Source organism: Peromyscus maniculatus, chromosome 4, assembly GCF_049852395.1.
Source record: "Peromyscus maniculatus bairdii isolate BWxNUB_F1_BW_parent chromosome 4, HU_Pman_BW_mat_3.1, whole genome shotgun sequence".
NCBI lineage: Eukaryota > Metazoa > Chordata > Mammalia > Rodentia > Cricetidae > Peromyscus > Peromyscus maniculatus.
In genome coordinates this window covers 83,913,530-83,934,446 of record NC_134855.1, presented here as the reverse complement: position 1 = coordinate 83,934,446, position 20,917 = coordinate 83,913,530, and positions in this window count along the sequence as shown.

Below are 20,917 nucleotides of genomic sequence, written 5' to 3'. Positions count from 1 at the left end.
GGATCCTCTGAACTAAATTCTAAAATATGTTACCACTTAATTAGGCGCTCACGTGTGAGAAAAAAAAGGCCAGGGAAATAGGTCCACATGCCAACAATTAAGACATTAGTGGCACAATGTCAGGAAGCCAGGGCCCTTTGCTCTTGTTTCTACAATATTCATTTCCCTCTTGCTTTCATAGCCATTTCATTATCCTAGAGAACTTCTGAAGATAAACAACTACCTTTGTATTTAAGGCATCAAAGGTGAGAGGAAGTATATTACTTTTCTTCAATTAAAATTTACTGAACACTGCAGACAAAAATAATGTGATCAGTGTACTAAAAAAAAAGCATATCACAATCTTACAAAGGAGATTAAAGGTATCAGCGAGGAGACAATAATTATCTTATTTTAGCTAAATAAATTTTTTCAAGATTTTTATGAAAAAAATCAAACATCTTACTAACAATAAAGTAGAACAGATGATGGAATACAGCCAGTACTTTAAAAGTTTGAGATCTTTTAATGATTTTTAATTACTTTTAATTTTAATTTTTTAAATTATTTTTAAATATTTTAATGATTAATTATTAATTATTTCTCTTTGTTTAACATCATTAACTTAAATTTTGGCATTATAGGCCAAAATCCATGTACTTTCTAAGATACAGAAAATCTCTTCAATAATCATTGCAATTTTAGACTTCATTTAGTTTTGCAGGCATTTGTACAATTGCTTTCTTCTTTCTTTTTGCAGAAACTGTACCAATTTTTCAGTCAAATTATAAATGAGTCTTCATCAGCTTATCAAAATGCTTATGAAATCAGTTTCAGCACATTTTATGTTTGGTTTAATGGGAGGTGCTTAGATAATTAATTGGGCGCTCATTAGAACTATTCCCTGAGCTGCTACATAAGCAAATAGAAAACAGCACAGTTTAAATGTAAGGAACAAAGCACGTGGAAACTCAATTAATCAGAAGCCACCCACTAACATCTAACTAGAGAATTCATCAAACAAAATCCACTATTGAACCCCCAACTAAGTTCTGCTTTAACAAGTCAAACATCCCTTTGATTTGCTTGCAAGAACACTGTAGAGAGGATTCCAGGGATCCATTTGCTGAAGCCCAGCCTGCTTGTACTATGACACTGACCAACTCATGCACTGTTATCTTCTGAAACAAATTCTTTTAAATTTGCTTTACCTAAATTGGTTGTCCAACAGATGTAGCAAAAAGAAAAAAAACTCCAATCAATCTTATGTTTTCACTATATAGTTCCTTGTAAAAAGCCACTTTTGCTGGAGCAAAAGTGAATGAATAAATTAATGGATGAATGAATAAATAAGTACATAAACAAACAAGCAAACCTAAAATCAATTCATCTATTTTTAGTGTTAGATCTTTCTAGTGTTAATGTTTTCATTCTTACCAGTAATTTCATAATGTGTGTGTGTGTGTGTGTGTGTGTGTGTGTGTGTGTGTGTGTGTACATATATACAGCAGCATGGATTTATATGTGAAAATGGCTTAAACTTGTGTTGTATAATGATGGAGAGAGGAATCTGTAGTTAAGCATGCTTGTTGCTCTTCTAGAGGACATGAGTTGGGTTGCTCACACCCATGTTGGGTGGTGGACAACTGCCTGTAACTCCCTCCTCTGGCCTCCATAGGCACCTTCATACATGTTGTATTCATTCACACAGACCCAACAGACACATAAATTAAAAACAATAATAAATCTATAAAAAGAGCCCAGCATCCTGGTAAATCCAGGGAACTATTCTTTCTTAATTGGATTACAAAAGTCTACAGTTAATAGATGCTCTTCTCTACAACACCATTTTCATAGAGGTAAAGTCACACATTAACTATGTTTATTGTACAAATTAATTCTTTGATAATCAAATAAAAATATCTTACCACTCTGAAGTTGTTAAAATACAGTTTCCACATCTGACTAATGCCTGTCTTATTTTCATTATGCAGAATTTCAATGCTATTTATCATTAATATTAACCTAAAATAGGTATTGACTGCTTTAGCAAATGCTAAAGAGTCATTTGGGAAAATCAGATACATATGTTATCCAAAATAAGTGACTTCCTAATTTATTAGTTTCTCTTTGTGGTGCTTATTCATAAGTTTTAAGCCAAATATCATGGGTTTTTGCATACTAAGTAACTTAAAGAAAATTGGCATGTTTGTAAATGATTAGTTTTCAAAGTGTCATTTGATCATATTCTTCATGAACAACAAAATTGTGTGATTAAAATTTCCTTTATTTCATTTGGCATGTGATTGATGTGTTATCAATTCTCCTAGGTTTATGTTTTCAATGACTTGAATAACAAACAGACTAAAAACATTCCCAAGGTGAATTGTGGAAAAAAACTGAAATCTCAAAGCAAAGTTTCTACCAATTTGAAACTTTTATCTTTAGAAATTGAGGTGCTGAAAATTAAAGGTTCCAGATGAAAATTAAAGGTCCTCTGACAATTAGAAATAAAGTTTTCTTATAGCAATGTATTGGGAAAAATCAAGGTCATGTTTAGAATGGCCAGAAGAAAGCAAAAATAGAAAGAAAACCGAAGGCAGATGATGCTTCCAGAATTTCATATAGAAGGGTCAGGTTCTTATGAGGCCTTTCTTTTAAAAGATGAGACTAATAAGTGGAAACATAATGAATGGATGGATGATGCACATTGATGGTTTGTTGGTTTTGCTGGAAATTTAAGGAATTGTTTTTATTGTTTATTTTTTACACACTGTCTCAAATAGCTTAGACAGATTTCAAGTTCACTATTTCTTTGAGGATAGCCTTGAACTCCAGCTTCTCATCTCTATCACCCAGATGCTGTGATTACAGGTCTGAGTCATCGTAGCAAATCTTTCTTGCCCGCCAGTACCAAATAACCAGTCAGAAGGCTTAATATTACTTACAAACTGTTTCACATATGGCTCAGGCTTCTTGCTAGCGAGCTCTTGCATCTTAAATTGTCCCATTTCTATAAATCTATATTTTGCCTCATGGCCATGGCATTATTGGTCTGCTAGCATCTTACTCCTTGGGTGGCTGGATACTATCTGCCTAACTCGGCCTTTCCCCTTCCTGTCTTTGCTTGGATTTCCTGTCTGTCTCTTATCCTGCCTTAACTTAGGCCAAAGCAGCTTTATTTATTAACCAATGGGAGCAATATACAGAAAGACCATCCCACAGCAAGCCACCACACTTAGATTGGGCTAATTTTGCAAGGTGGTTTTAGGGAAGTTAATAGATGCTAAAGAAAACTTCACTCAACCAGAACTTGCAACTTGCAATTCTGATTTAGTTACTTAGAGGAAATGGATATATATATATATATATATATATATATATATATATATATATATATATATATATATATATAGAGAGAGAGAGAGAGAGAGAGAGAGAGAGAGAGAAGAAAGCCAGCTTTGATAAAACTCTCTGCTGAGGTCTTTTGTACTCTCTCATGATGTACTGAGCTTGCAAAGGGGCAAATAATTTCGAAAAGTACACTTTTATACAAATAGTTACTTTGTCTACTAGGGCTACAAAGGATAAAGGAAATCACTCTACTTTTTTTCTTTCAAGAAAATAATATAAAAGCATAGTAGAATGTGGAAAAGAGGAATCAATTTATTCTTTATAAAGGAATGTAGGCTGCAACATTCAAGATCAAAGCTTGTTTCCTCTCAGCACAGGTAATTTGTTTCAGATGCCCGTCAAAAAAATCTGTGGTTATATCCAGCAGTGAACTGGAGCTGTTAGTACTAGCTAACAAGAGTGAAATTTAAATCTTCATGAAATTTATCAACTAGTTGTTAAGCACATTACTTAAAAATAAATTTACATAAACTTTACTGTTTAAGATTACATAGAAAACAATGGCTAAAGTTTATCAGTACTTAATCATATTACCATATTCTACTATTGACTTTGTACTGTATGTTATTCATATTGTCTTTTGCATAATAAATACCATAAAACACATTATGTATATCAGTTTTCAATTCTGTGCTCAAGGATATGTTGGTGACTTGAAATGGCCGTGTTGTATTTGCACCATGAAAACCAGAAAAAGCTGTGATGTGAGGATTGATTTACTGTGTTTTTTATTTATTTAAAATAATGGAAAATGTTAATAATGATGATTAAATGTAAAAGTGGGTCATGTCTCTAGCTGTTTGCACTAAAAGGAGGAGGTATCCTTTTGGTATTCAAAAACTATTAGTCAGTTCAACAAAGAAATTGATTGTATAATGGAAGAATGGAGTTATAACAAATGTGTCCATTGCTTTACTCTCTCACACTCATTAAAGTAAATGAAAATATAAATCAGAACTCACATTGTGTCTACAGTCATCTATTCACATCACAAATGACTCCCTTGTCAAAAATGAAAGTAACTTAGCATTCATTTGTAGACTAAGTTAGTCAGATCGCTGTTGAAATGCAAACCATAGAATAGCTAGGGATAAAGAGGCTTAACAAAATGGACAAAAGCATGCAGCAAGAATCAGTTGGTTTCTAGGGGTTTGTAATAAGTAGTATTACACATTTCATTATTACTTGTAAACTTTTTGCTACAAGACATTTACATCATTACTGTTTCAGTGCACAGATAAACACACAAACGTACACACCTACATACACATATATGTGTATTCTTCTATTCAAATGTTTGTTGTTAAGTATCTCCAGCAACATAACTGCCAATGCCAACATTAAAGAATGCTACTCTATAAGTTCAGTATGGCTTACTTGTTGTCCTAATACTGCAACTTGGTTGCCCTTCATGAGATATGTAATTAAGGCACAAATCATTGCTTTTCTTGGATAACTTGAAAATGATAACAGTTAAATTATGGAATTGGATGAATTTATGTTGTTTTTCTTATATTTTAAAATCTTGCTCTATCCATACCTACATCCCATTTCAGCTTCTAGCAAGCCAAAATGAAGATGTCCCACCTAACTGACTAGACTTTCATCTCTGCCAATTTCTGGTAATTGCAAACTTATTAAATGAAGGCATCCACTTGAACAAACTGTTCCATACTCGTTCTCTGATGTTTCTAAGAGCTGAAGTCTAGAAAGATCAGACACGGTGCCTATGTGACAGGCATCAAAACAGGAGGAGAGCTCTATTTTTGGAATCAAAGACTGATAATGGCATTTGAATAAATGGACTATCCTGGTAGTGAGAAAATAATGAAGATATGGGAGGAAAAATTAAAGGCCAGATTTCAGTACCCAAATACCATCATTAATAGCATTCCAAATTATTAATTGGCCATAAACATGGGGTTCCTTCCTTCTTCAAATACCTAATAACTTCCTACTGAGTAACATGTGCTATGTCAGGTGCTAGAGATATACCACTGAGAAACACACATTTGGTGCCTGCTCTCCTAGAGCCTATGTGTCCTGATAGGGCAATACTGTCCCTGCTGTCAATTGTCCTTTGGAGAGGCAGGGTTATTTTCTGTTCTGTTGCTGCCCTAGTCCCTTAGTTGATTCTCCCCAGAGATGTGCTATCAAATACAAATGTATGCAAATTCATATTGTTTTCTACCAACAGAATGCCCCAGCCACCCACCACTAGTTATTCTTTCATTAAATGTTTCATTATTCACCTTTTCATGTTACCTTCTGACCATATGTCCTTGTTTCCCCTATTCTTAACTCTGTGCCAACTGCAAAGTCACCTTACCACCCCTCAGCCAGGCTGGTCATACTCCAATTTAAGATTCCCTAGGCTTGAAAACTTTGCCTAGACATATTTACAATGGCTTAAACCCCTCATCACCTTAAATTTTCAGTTGAGTTTTTTGTTCTTAATAGAACTACCCATGTTAATCAAAGGTATCTTTCTCAAACACATTTTCTGTGCCTGTTATGATGCTTACTCATCTGGCTAGAATATGCTGTTCTAATATGTATATATATATATAATCAAGTGTTGTTCTAGATTCTGCTGTGGGATGGTTTCAAGGTGTGATGAACATCTATGATCAGCTGACATTATATGAATAGAATTCTTTCAACCAGTAAAAAGTCTTTAAAAACAAAAATAAGTTTCTCAGAGATGAAGGAATTCTGTTCCAATGCTGAAACATAGACCATTACTGAGTTTTCAAATTTGTTGTCTCTGTTGTCTTGCCTACTGATTTTGTGTTTATTGAACCACTCCAACAGGCATGTAAGCCAGTCCCATGAACATCCTTATTTATGTGTGTGTGCACACATTATATGTATGTATATATGCAATGTATACATGCATATATACACACACATATACATACATACATTGACATAGAAAGCACATTTTTTTTTTTTTTTTTGAGACAGGGTTTCTCTGTGTAGCTTTGCGCCTTTCCTGGAGCTCACTTGGTAGCCCAGGCTGGCCTCGAACTCACAGAGATCCGCCTGGCTCTGCCTCCCGAGTGCTGGGATTAAAGGCGTGCGCCACCAACGCCCGGCTAGAAAGCACATTTTAAACCAGTTTTAACCAATAGGCTATAAGATGAGTTCATCATATCTCCAATAAGATATATATATAAAATGTAAATTACATATAAATACACATACATACATACATAAAACAAATAGAATACATGCCTTGTACACATATATACAGTTATCCCTATATCTGTGAAGGAATTCAAAGAAGTCTACTGCTAAATCCCATAAATAATGAGATTGGCAGATTCTCGAGTATATTATATAAAGCGATATAATATTTGCATGCAACCTGTGCACTTTGTATCCTCTCTAGACTTTTTACAATGTAAATATATAAATGCTAGATAAATTTATGAACTGTTGCTATGCTTCATTGTCTGGAGAAAAGTAAAAGTTCCTACTTGTTTATTATAAAAATACTTCTCAATTATATCTATAGATAGATATTTGATGAATACAGGTGCTACTTAAAGTTATAATTCCTGGACCTTCCAGTTCTTTTATACTTCTATTTTCATTTTTCTCCATAGCAGATTTATATTAGGAAATTGTCTTCCTTTCACTTTTTCAAATACTAGAAATATCACAAAGGCAGATTTTTTATAGTATAGCTCATTCAAGTATCTACAAAAAATAAATTAAGACAAATGATATATACTGAATGAGTAGTTCTGAACATATATAACATATTTTCAGTATATGTGTAATTATGTGGGGGGCATTGTGGGTGTGCATGTGAGCATGTGCATGTGTGTATAGTATGTTCTCCAAGTACTATGGACAAGACAGAATAAAAATGTGTTACTTCTGGTCAGATTAAATGCATACTCACCATCATTACATGAATATTTATTAACTATATTTTCATATTGATATTTTCTCTATTTACAGACAAATTACTATGCAACCATTGGGCCATGCTCTCATTTTTGAGTATGTATCATTCAAAATTATAAAAATTTTATGAGGTAGTTGGTAGGATTATTCTGTTATACAGTAAAGTTATTAATTGACAAAGGGATTCTATGACTTTTACAAACACTTATAGCTCACAGCTGAAATATTTAGTGGATGGAAATTTATGTAGGTCTTCTTCCAGAGCCTACATTGTTGGTTGTTCTTAAAATAGAAATTATCTGAAGTCATCGAATCTTGATATCAGTTCTCCAAATTATACTACCTGACTAGATAGACTAACATAGTTATACTCAACCAAGTCACATTATAGAGATAACATATTTTTCATTAAAAAAAAAAAACCTATCTCAAATGTATATCCATCTAGTAATTTAGCTTATTTTTATCCTGGTCTAAAAAAAGACTTGGATTTTAATTTAGCCTAGTCTTTATTTCTCTGCCAATATTTTTTCACTGTTAAAAATTGTATTGACAAACATAGTATATCAAGTTTCAGTAAGACTAAGCACTTCCCCATGTATTAAGGCTGGACAAGGAGATCCAGTATGAGGTGTAGGGTCCCAAAAGCCAGTAAAAGAGTCAGAGACAGCCCCTATCCCCACTGTTAGGAATCCCACAAGAGGGCTAAGCTACACAACTGTAACCGAGTGTCTAGGTCAGTCCTATGCAAGCTCCCTGGTTGTCGGTTCAGCTTCTGGGAGGCCCTCTGCGCCCAGGTTAGTTGATTCTGTGAGTTTTCTTATAGTGTTCTTGACCCCTCTGGCTCTTACAATCCTTTCTCCCCTTTTTCTGTAGGATTCCCTGAATTCCACCTAATGTCTTGCTTTGGGTCTGCATCTGGATGAACTCTCTGATGACAATTGGGCTGGGAAGCAATCTGGTCATAGGAGATGGCCAATTCAGGCTCCATATCTGATATTGCTGCAAGTTGTAGCTGTAGTGGAGACCTGCCCTTTCCTAAACAGAAATGGAGAGGAAGTAGATTTGGAGAGTGGAAACAGAAGGTGGGGAGGACTGGGAGGAGAGAATGGAGGGGAAACTATGACCCTGATGTAAAATAAATAAATAAATAAATTTATTTTTTTAAGTATTGAAACTCTTAACGATATAATTAAAACTATGAACTACACATTTGATGAATAGCTATGTGTGTGTCCCAGAAGACTCTTCATACTTCCTGGATTTTATCATTTGTATTTTGTCAGACTGGTTGGTAATTGAGAGACATTTGCTGATTGTATCAGCTGCAATGAATGGTGAGTTAATAAGCAGTAAGCACATATTCATTGATCATAGTTCCTCTATTTTGTACTGTAGAAAGACTCATCATTTTGAAAGCACGTTGCTTCACAAACTTTCTGAAAATAACTGAAGAATGGATATAAAAAGAAGTAAGTTTCTATAAAGAGCTAATTAAGAATATGTTCAATATAAAAAGGCTCCAGGAAAAGTCTGTAGCTTAGATACAGTAATCAGCATGAGCAGGGAACTTCATTGTCTACCCGAGCACAGCCAAAAGTTATAAATATGGTTAAAATTTACTATATATAATATAGTATAATATAATATATACATATATATCAATGTATGTGTGGATGATATCATCTTCTGTTGATTTTACTATGTCAAGATCAGACATTTGAAAAATTAAAACCTAATTCTTAGTTCTCTCCTGGAGAGAATGAATTTTAAGGAAAACACTGCTCTGGATGATCACCCTGAATTCTAAGATGAAGAAGACCACAAATTCTAGTAGACAACTGCACTAAGTCATATTGACTCCAGAAAAAACACAATCACATAACTAAAACTCTAGCAATCAGCAGCATTTGATTCCTGGTATACTGTTTCTCAGTAATATATTCTTCTTTAATGACCTGTCAGCCATCCTTGTCTCAAGATTACCTCTTCATCTGTTAGCAAATTTTGGTGAGATAGAAGTAACAATGCATTAGCAATTCATTTTGAACATTTTTTGGATTAGAGCTCAGTATTAAAATCTCACTAACCTGTGTTTTGCATGCTTATTTTCTTTTGTTTTAATCTAACTTTCAACCCATCACTAAAGAACAGGGGGTAGATCATTGTTATTGGCCATGACTGTGTCATGGGCTCACTGTCAGAATAAGACTTGAGATAGGTCCACTCCATCTAAAAACATGAACAATTAAGGGTTGAAAATGGTATAGTCTTCATGATTTACTAAATGGGTCTGCTATTTTATCTCCACTTTCTTTAGGAAACATGTTCCCAAATACAAAAGAAAAATCATTTATAATAAAATGAGTGGATTTTTTTGTTTTTGGTTTTTGTTTTGTTGTTGTTGTTCTTCTTCTTCTTTCTAGCTTGGCTGTTGTTTTTCCTGAGATGCAGCTAGGCACAACACAAAAGCCAGTGACCTGGTAATGATGAAGCTCAGATGCCAGTTCTGGCTCAGCTACAATTTAAATAAATCAATTTCTATGAGTCATTTTTTTAAGAAAACATTTTTATTCATTTTACACACCAATCACAGATCTCCCTCTGACCTCCTCCCACCCCTCCAATCTCCCCTCCCAACACGCCCCTTCCCTCCTACAAGAAGGTAAGGCCGCCCACAGGGAATCTGCAGAGCTAGGTCCAAGCCCCTTTCCCTGCCTCAAGGCTGTGCAAAGTGTCCCACCTAGGTAGTGGGTTCCAAAAAGCCTGCTCATGCGCCAGGGATGGATCAGGGATTGGTCCTGATCCTACTACCAAGGGGTCTCTTAAGCAGATCAAGCTACACAACTGTTTCACTTATACAGAGGGCCTAGTCCAGTCCTGTGGAAGCTCCAGAGGTGTTGGTTTAAATTTATTAATTTTCACTAGTTTGGTTGTCTCTGTAGGTTTCCTCATCATGATCTTGATGCCTTTTGCTCATAGAATCCCTCTTCTCTCTCTTTGACTGGACTCCTGGAGCTCGGCCGATGTTGGCTGTGGATCTCTGCATCTGCTTTCATCAGTTACTGGATGAAGGCTCTATGATGACAGTTAGGGTATTCACCAAACTGATTACTGGGTTAGGCCAGTTCAGGCACCCTCTCCACTATTGCTAGTAGTCTAAGCTGGGGTCATCCTAGTGGATTCCTGGGAACTTCCCTAGCACCAGGTTTCTCCCTATCCCCATGGTATCTCCCTCTATCATGGTATCTCTTTAATTGCACTCCCACTCCATCCCTGTTCCAGCTTGACCATCCCATTCCCTTATGTTCTCATCCCCCACCCCCTACCCTCCATTGCCAACTCCTCATCCCCAGTTTACTCATGGAGGTCTCATCTACAAGTCATATAGCTTAAAAATTCATGTTATAAAAACAGTGTTCTAGAAATCAAGCCTCAGTTATAGTATTTTAACATTGCTGACTTTAGGTGATGGATATAAGTTGAAATGTGCCCCTAGAAAATATCATTAGAGTTTTAACACCTCAGTATCTATGGATGTGACTGAATTTAAAAACAATGTTATGTGAGATGCAACCAAGTTATAATCAGGCCATGTGAATGAACCCTAATTCAACATTATTTATGTCATTATAAGAGGATGCAAAGATAAGAATGATGTATCTGTAAGTCAGGGAACACCAAGCACTAACATCACTATACGAAACTATGAAGAGGTAAACAAGGATGCTCTTCCAGTTTTCAGAGGGATCTTATCCCTGCCAATACCTTTGCACTAGAATTCTTGCCTCAGGAGATATGGTTACATTTCTATTGATTTAAGGTGTCATATTTGCAGTAATCTGCCATAGCAGCCCTAGGAAACTGAAGATATTTATGAATTATTCTAATTACAGTTTCTAGTTGGAAAATATAATAATGCAATTACCAAAGCTCATAAAATTATTAAGGATATATATATATATATATATATATATATATATATATATGAATACTGAATCAATCACAAGGTAAGTACAAAAATAAATGGAAGCTTGACTAAACAGTGGTGTGCTTGATGACACACTATCCATATAATTACATTTCATGGATCCTGAAAACAGCCCTGAAAGTTAGGCAGAATAAGAATTCCTATATGCACTGAAACTAAACATTAAAAAATGCCTCTAAACTCAAAGTTACTTCCTGTGAGTGGCTCAATTCAAACTATATTATGTTGATGATATAATTATGTGTGTTATGCATTATTACTTCACATATGTTCAAACATCTCTCTGAGTAGCATAGCCCTCTGTAGGCTTCTGAATGAATTGTCATCATGATTCATTTGTTCTGTAATAGTCTATACATAACCCTAATTTTAGAAAAAGAAACAAATCATTTACTCAAATTCATACTTGCAAGCTTGTACTGCTTTCCTTTATTGCCATCCCTCATATGCCAAAGGATTGATGAAAATTATATATATGATATAGACATACATACATAATAAATTAATGTCACTTATTGTCTGCAGTTTGAATGATATAAACTAAGATTATTCTGATATACTTGTGGATATGCCCAGGTAATCTTCAATTCCTTTCAGAGACCTGCCTTTTTCCTGTCTGTATCATTAGCACAGAGACAACTTGTCACACTGTGCAATACCAAATGCTGAGCTGTCTTCCTTAAGCCACACACTATATAGTTCACCAGCAACACCAGACTTCAATCTCTGTTTCTTTCAGTGACAATGAGTCCTATTCACTAATCTTGATCTGATCAGGAAGATAAATAGATCACTACTACAGAATCATATAGAATGTTCAAGAAAGTGGCATTTAAAATCAATAGTGCTGTGGGATGGTCTGTTTGTCAAATCTGTTGCTCTGATTGGTCAATAAATAAAACACTGATTGGCCAGTGGCCAGGCAGGAAGTATAGGCGAGACTAACAGAGAGGAGAACTGAGAGAACAGGAAGGTGAGAGGAGACACTGCCAGCCGCTGCCATGACAAGCAGCATGTGAAGATGCCGGTAAGCCACGAGCCATGTGACAAGGTATAGATTAATAGAAATGGGTTAATTTAAGATATAAGAACAGTTAGCAAGAAGCCTGCTATGGCCATACAGTTTGTAAGCAATATAAGTCTCTGTGTTTACTTGGTTGGGTCTGAGTGGCTGTGGGACTGGTGGGTGAGAAAGATTTGTCCTGACTGTGGGCCAGGCAGGAAAACTCTAGCTACAATGGGTGCCAAACAAAGAAGATATCATGGAAGAACTCTGACTCCCTGAGCTAGATATTCAAACTGAATCTGGCTACGAGCTCACCACTGAAAGTGGTGACAGAAATGTTACCACGTTCTAATGCTCAACTGATGATATTCTCTGATCTCAGTGGATGACTGAAAACTAAAAAATGGATAACAGTGGTGTAGTTCAATTTGTATATACTGTTAACTGGCATTTATTAGAGACTTTCCCCAGAAGCCATCACTTAACTAGTAAGTGTCAGGACCTCATAAACAAGAGAGATGTACATGTATATCCACACACAAAAATTATTGAGTACATACTTGCAAGTTACTATTCTAGGCATTTTAGATCCACTGAATAGAGCTAACTTCTTATCCTCATGGAGACTTAATTCCAGGAAAAATGAGTTTAGGGAAAGGGTTTTCTGAATGTCACATCTTATCATTTTCATTGGCTCCATCATAATCCACATGGTGAAGATGTGGGTTCTCTTTCTCTCTTTTTAATAAATGTGTTTGAAATTTTCATACATTTATAAAACATATATTGATCATATTCATCCACCACAGTCTCCATCCAACTATAACCAGTGTCTCTCACCCTGCATTGATCCTAACTTCAGGTTTTCACTTTTATTTTTAACAATAACCCAAGTCCAATTAGTGATTTACATATGTATATGTGTATGGGGCCACACCCTGGGTCATGAACTAGCATGTATCAGCAGCCATGTCCTCCAAAGAGAATAACTTTCCCTTTCTTATCAGCCATCAGCTCCTCCAATAAGGGTGGTACCTCAAGGACCCTTCAATACATGCTGGAATTTTCACTGGCTTGATCCTGTGCATATCTTATGCAGATAATCAGAGCTGTTGTGAGTAGATGTGGGCAGCTGTGCCTTGTGCAAAGATCTCTCCACTCTATTTCCTGTCTCTTATATTCTTAATGTCCCCTCTTCTGAAAAGTTCCCTAGGCTTTTGCTGGTGGGACCTTGATAATGATGAACCATGTACAACTGAATATCAGGTTGGCAATGCGGCATGGAGGATCCAGTGCTCTGTAAGACTGCTGATAAATTTTCTACCACAGCAACCTCAATAGCACCACTGTCAATATGTAAGCTAGTCAGTAGAGAGAAGGCTTACTGGTCAGTTTGACGTGGATTTCTCTATGTACTGCATTCAGAAAGAATGAAGTCATAAGCAATGGGGTCTTACTATCTATTTATGCATTGACAACTATATTATTTTGGGTGCCTGTGGGCCTCCCTGATCAGTAACTCATAGAGATATATCTAGTACCCAGCACTGATATTTTCACTTGATTACCCTTTGTCCAGGAGCAGCAATGTCTATCCATTCAGGGTAGTTCTGTTCAAACTGTCTTTTAAAATAGATTATATGTATTCTAATTATTTTAGATGTTTTTTATTGAAAATAGATCCCTCTCTCAAACAATACATCTCAACTAGTGTCCCCTCCCTCCACTGTTCACAGCTTTCCTCACTCCCCATCTTCCACAGATCCACTCCCCCTCTATTTCCTCTTCAGAAAAGAGCAGGCCTCTAAGAAAGGACAACCAGACAGGACAAAACAAGATACAATAGGACAAGGCAACCCAACAGGTGGAAAAGAGTCCCAAGAATATTCAGCTCCCAGTATTACCCTGCTCGAGTCCACTGTTTACTCTGATTTATTTATTTTTCTTGCATTGGAAAATCACAGGCTTCCATATAGCTTTTCACATATGCTTCACTTTGGTTAAGGTCTCTATCATCTCGTTTGACCCTCTTACAACCCACTCTCCATGTGTGCACCTTTCCACTCTCAGTGTTCTCACTTTTCTGTGATTTCCTATTCCTCCTCCATTAAGATGTCTGCTCTGAGTGGCGGCTTTCTAGTTTTCTGGCTTCCACATGTATCCCAGTTAAATATACAAAGCAAAATACATAATACTTAAAACTAGGATCCTCAAGTAAAATAAGTGTGCCTAGGTGACCTCATTCAGTATAATGGTTATATATATATATATATATATATATATATATATATATATATATATATATATTCAGTTTCCCTCCACGTACTTGTAAATGTTATCTCTTTACAGCTGAATTGTGTTCCATAGTACATATGCACCACTCTTTTCCTTTTCCATTTATCAGGTGATAGACATTTTAGTTTATTGCACTTTTTAGCTACAGTGAATTGAGTGGCAATGAACATGGATGTGCAAGTACCTCTGTAATAGGAAATAAAGTCCTTTGGATATATGCCCTGGAGTCATATAGCTGAGTCATAGAGTAGTGCTATTTCTAGTATTTTAAAGAAATCTCTGGACTGACTTTCATAGTGGCTACATGAGTTTATACTCCCACCAACACTGCCTAAGAGATCCACTTACCCCATCCCCACACAAGCCTTTCCTATCCTTTGTATCCCTGTTCTTGAACAGTTCCCACCCACCCTCTCTTGGCTGCTCTCTTAGCACTTGTTTCCCCCTTGTTGGAACCATCTTCCTTGAGGCATCACTTCTCATCCATCTGCAGAATCTTTGTAAATGTGTAAATTCAATGCCACTGTGCTATTCTCATCAACCAGTCATGTCTAGTCAACTGGGATTTCTTTCCTAGAAAAGAAAAATCTTGCAGAAGCTTTCTAATGGGATAACTAGGATGTTTTCCTGTAATCTATTTATTTGCAGTTACTTAAATGCTGTAGGTGAATATGTTCCTTGAATCCTCTTCCAATCACAATATTAGAGCATACCATGATTCATTACTTTGTGCCAGTTTATGCCTATATTATATATATGCCAGTTTATGCACACACACACATATACAGTATGCCACATATATTGTCAATCAAAATATATAAACAATGAATAATATCTCAAACTAATTATTTGGATTGATTTCAAGGTTCTAATAAAAAAGAGAAAATTTATATCATTACAGCGCATGCTTAAACACAAAGCTTCCATTAAATCTAGCTCCTCGGTTGCGGGTGAGGTCTACAGTAAGTAACAGAAACAGGCCTCTTGATAGTGTTGATGACATTAGCTGTATAATCACCATATATATGACCTTACTACTGAAGTTTCATTCTATTAATCTTTAATAGTAAAAACCTAGTACAAATATTTATCTTAGAAATGCTTGACTTTCTTTTAAATAGAGATAATTTACTCTGAAGAGAAGCAGCTATAAAAGCCACATTAGAAAGGATAGAGATGGCAGAGAAGTGGATAGTAAAATAAACTGACTCTGAAATAAGAAATATCTTCTTTTAAAAATTAAACCTGATTACTTTACCATCAGAAGAATTTGACATATTATATCTTATGTTATAAATATAATACCATGTTAAAAGGAAAGAAATCTTTAAAAATAGACAGAACAGGGTTGTTTTTATTAACTATACAGCTTCAGAATATGGCTATATAGTCTTTAATACACAATTGATATTTGTTTTTCTTTTGTAATGTGTGACTTAACTTCTCTCTCTGTTTCTCAAAATTAAATAATACAATGAATGTAAATTTTCATTTTATTGACCAGGAAATAGTAGGTATGTGCAAAAACAGTAATGTCATGTTTTTATATATGTATGCATGTGTGTTTTGGATATCTACCTCATAATCATTCAGTACTCTTTAAAGTATTTTGAAGAATATAAATGTTGTTACACACAGTTGTAGTCCCCCCCCCACAAATCACTAAATTAAGGGAGAGAGAGAGAAAATGTCAAACTGTATGACAAAAATTCAAGTTCCAAAATGTTTCATAAAATATAGTCAGCAAATAGAAAATAAAATAAGCTGGGCGGTGGTGGCGCATGCCTTTAATCCCAGCACTCAGGAGGCAGAGGCAGGCAGATGTTTATGAGTTTGAGGCCAGCCTTGTCTACAGCAAGATTCAGGAAAGGTGCAAAGCTACACAGAGAAACCCTGTCTTGAAAAACTAAAAAAAAAAAAAAAAAAAAGTAAAATAAAAATCAAATTTTAAAGTCAGCATTAAAGCTACCTAAAGCTAATGTCAATAAAAATGGATATTGAATCTAAATTAGAAGTTTTGAATTTTAAATTCTCTAATCTGCTCATTTTTAAGCGAAGCCTATTTTCCAAGTTCTTAAGAAGTCTCCACTAGAAAACATTCATTTTGTCCCATATGTATGCAGTCCACTTGGACTTCTCTTCATTTATAAGTTTGATATTTTCCAAATGACCATAAGTTATATTAATTTGACATGCACCTAAGAACTTTCTGTGTCTTTTCATTTCCTGTAATTGATTCAGAAGTACTTAGCAATATGCCTCTCTGATGCTATTTTTGGATGCAATACTCTATGTTATTCTGTAATAATGCTTTGTAATTTCTCTTTCCTGAAGACATAATGCATCAGATAGTATGGTAAGTTCTCTGTCCATATTAATTTGCTTATACTTTGAGCACACGAGAAGGCCCCAGACAGTGTGGTACAAATATCAAGTTTAGGGCTAATCATTGAATATTCATTTATTCTCAGCATCTTAAACAACCTTGAATCTTTGTATGCATTACTGTTCGCTTCAAAGAGAAGTGTCTCTGATCTAGAAATTGTTTGTGCAATAAACATAAATATGTAGAAGGCAGATTGATGGAATATCAAATTAGAAAATAACAGTACTGTTTCTCCCTAGCATCTGTAATCTCCATAACCTTGGATGTTCATCATATTTTGCAGTACCAGACATGAATGCCTTCTTGTAAACTGGTTCTCAAATCCAAAGAGAAAGTGGTTAGTTATCACTCCATAACAGTAATGCCATGATTGCACCAATGGGTACATCTTATCAGGCAGGCTTAGTTTTGATGGCTAATCTTGGTTATCCACTCAACTACATCTGTGGCTCTGGAACTGGCATTACCATATTTCTGTGCATGATCTCTCAAACTTCTAATTACTTTAATATTACAACATAAAACATAGTATTGCTTTTAAAATCCCACAGTCTTAAAAATTCAAATACTTGACAACCAACTAGGGGTGCATGCCTGGGGGATATTAGTTATCCTTCTTCCAGCAAATATTAGTTTCTTGTAGTTCTTTGTTGTGAAATGGGACCTTGAAAATTTTCCACTTTGTACATACATTATCATGTCTACATGTCCATTGATGATGCCATTATTCCAGTCTTATTTATGCAGCCTTTTCACAGCAGACGTTCTGTTATTATGACTCATAATCTTTGTAACCAGTCTTCCACTGTGTTCCCTAAGCCATAGATGTAGGATCTGTGATACAGATATATTTATTGAGTCTTAGATCTGTATTATCTCTCAGTGTGTGTATTATGTCCAGTTGGCTTTTCTGTGATGTCTTAATTTGCTGTAAAGAAAAGCTTTTTTCATGATGGGTAGTAGCTACACCTTTCTGTAGGTATAAGGATAAGATTAAGAATACAGTAAGGAATTATGCTGGTCTAATAAAGTGGTAGTAGTAGATTCTTTTCTAAGGTCCAAGACCTCACTAGCCCTGGAAAGCTGGCTAAGTTTTCAGTACAAGGCATTATTTCTCTCCTATTTAGTGGTCCTAAGTCCAATTAGATAGCTGTTGCTTGCCATCAACAGTGTGAAAACCATTTATTATACCCCTATGCATGCATATCTTGCCATACTGGGAATAACTCTTGTTCATAGATGTTGTACCTTGGTAGGATTGTTTAATTGTTTTCCTCCCTTGGCAGCTTGTATGGTATTTTCTGGAACCATGAAAGCTAGACTGCAACCCTAGCTTGTGTCAAGTTGACAAAAAAACTAATCAGCAAAAATATTATTAATTCTCAATTTTAAATAATACATTAAAATGTATTTTGTCACAGTGCCTCCACTGAAATCCAACAGAGTTATCTATCACTCCCTCGGCACTGCCACATCATTTAACTTAGCAAAGTGTACTGATGGGTGTTCTCAGCTAATTATAATTAGAAAGATTAAGTCCATGAGACCTTATCTCCACAACTAAAAAAATCACTTCAAATCTAATTTTCTAAGTTTGTTAATTATTGGTGTGTGAAGTACATATCCTATTTTAAGGGCCACATACACACCCTTTCCTGGAATTAACAAAAGAGAAATCTATATTACTGTTAGAATTTTTATGTCCATTGTTCTAATTAAAGTTTTCCACTTATACACATTGCATGCTTAGCTATAAAAATCTTATTTTAAATACAAATGTTCATAATGCTTTCATTAACTTATTTATTTTTATCCATGGATCTTAGTATACCACAGAATTATTTGAAAAATATTGAAGTATACCTCTGCTTTATGAATTGTATTTTATGTAATAGTTAGGATACCAAAATGTGTGTGTAAAGCAAGCCTAGGAAACTGAATAATATTGTATTTCATTGTGTAATTATTTCACTGTATAATTACATCAGAGCAAGTTTGAAACTAAGCATTTTATATATATCCAAAATCTGTATGTTCATACCTCAGCTTTGCTCCAAGACAAGTTGAACCCACTGCAATTCAAGGGGTAACAATTGTCTTCTTACAATAATGCAACATAAATACCAAGCTCCATGCTGTGTAATCAGGAGAAAATGCAGTGTGGTGTCTTCATACAACTGCACCAAAACTCAGAGGTTATTTTTAGTCTCTGGAACTTTCAAAGAAATGGATGACATTAAGTGAACTTTAGTTGAAACTGGAAACTGGTAGTGGCCTATAGCTAAACATAGTTCTGACTAAATCCAGCATGAATGCAATCTTTAGTGAAAATACTGAGAATCCTTTGAAAATACATCTTTTTGTAATTGTAGTTAAAATGTATGTTCATTTCTAGAAATATCATGTTCAGAAATCAGATTGCTACCCATTCTAAATTGCATATGGCTAAGAATTTGTTTTGTTTTATGCATAATTTACTATTTGGGAAGCATTTAGATTGGGGGAGAGAAAAGGCAGAGCAAAGGGGAAAACGAGAAATAAAAAGCCAGAGGTGAACAAAGGACAGGAGACCACAAGGCAAGTGACACTAACAGGGAGGGACGACAGGCCAGCAAGATGCTAGGGCCTGTTCCATGTTCACCAGTTCATGAAAGTCTGCATGTGGCAAACTTGGAAGCATGTCTCCCTTCTCCACTGAAATCTCTTCACACTCTGGGGCTCCTAACAGCAAACCTTCTGGAAGGTAGGACGATTCATATTTCACTCTCAGATGTTCCTGCAAAGCATTCTCCAAATTTAATTAGACCTTCCTACTCATGAAGCTAGGTATGAAGGACTTGTAAATGTCACCTAAGAGAAGAAAATGCTTTGAAGTTCACCTTGGAATTTGTCTGATGTCGTCATCATTTGGAGGCAGTGCCCACATCTTCAAGCTCTTTTCAAAACCTACCCTTCTTCCCCCTTTTAAACACTATTAACCTAAGCCTGAAAGAGCTTATTATAATTTTCTGCTCTCACAATCTAGTCGTGTTTTTCCTACAAGCAGTCTCTTTATCTATGAAATCATAGTTGTATGTATCTGAAGGATATAGTTACCTTTCCTAGAATTTGACAATTAACCTAAAATTTTTCTTTCAGGATAAAGAAAACTTCGTCCATACCCAGCAGGAAGCAATTTTAAGAATACGACGCCCACATTCCCAAAGAGGTGGTGTGGGGCAGGTGGTTTTTTGGTCTTTTTAATGGGTTTTGGGTCTGGGATAATTTTCATTGTTTAGAGGGGTTGGTTACAAGCTGTTGTCAAGGGTTACGAAAAAGGCTAAGCAAAGGAGATTAGATTTAAGGTTCTTGTTTAAAAAATTGAGAAAAGAAAAAGACAATTACTAGTTTTAAATACTTTACATTGGATTGGATTGTTTTATATTGTATACAAATTTGAAATTGATAGTGTTAGAAAATACTATATGTATATTTCTAATTGTACTTATACCATTCATTTAACAATGCAATTTTCTGATCCTTGAATGTTCTTATTACCAACCTTTAAGATATAAAGAAATGAAAGTTAGTAGTTAGACATTACAACAGAACTTGTAGTCATATTAGATATGTTTTAAAAATGAACAGATACATTTTAGATAGACAGGTCATCTTCAAACCCTTCAGAGATCTACAGAATATGGCATTTAAAATGTTTTAATAACTTAGAAATTTTTCTTTTTTTAAGACATGTCAGCTCCTGGCAGCAGCAATCTACTTCAGAAAAAATATGGGCATTGAAGAAACTGCATATGGAGTTAACTTTCATTGTGGCAAAAGTTAGCCACTGGACAACAAAGTATCCTTGAATCAACAGGACAAAACGGACAGACAGAACACGAAACAAAGGACTACTGATTCTTGCCAAAACAAGTGTGGTTATGGCTTT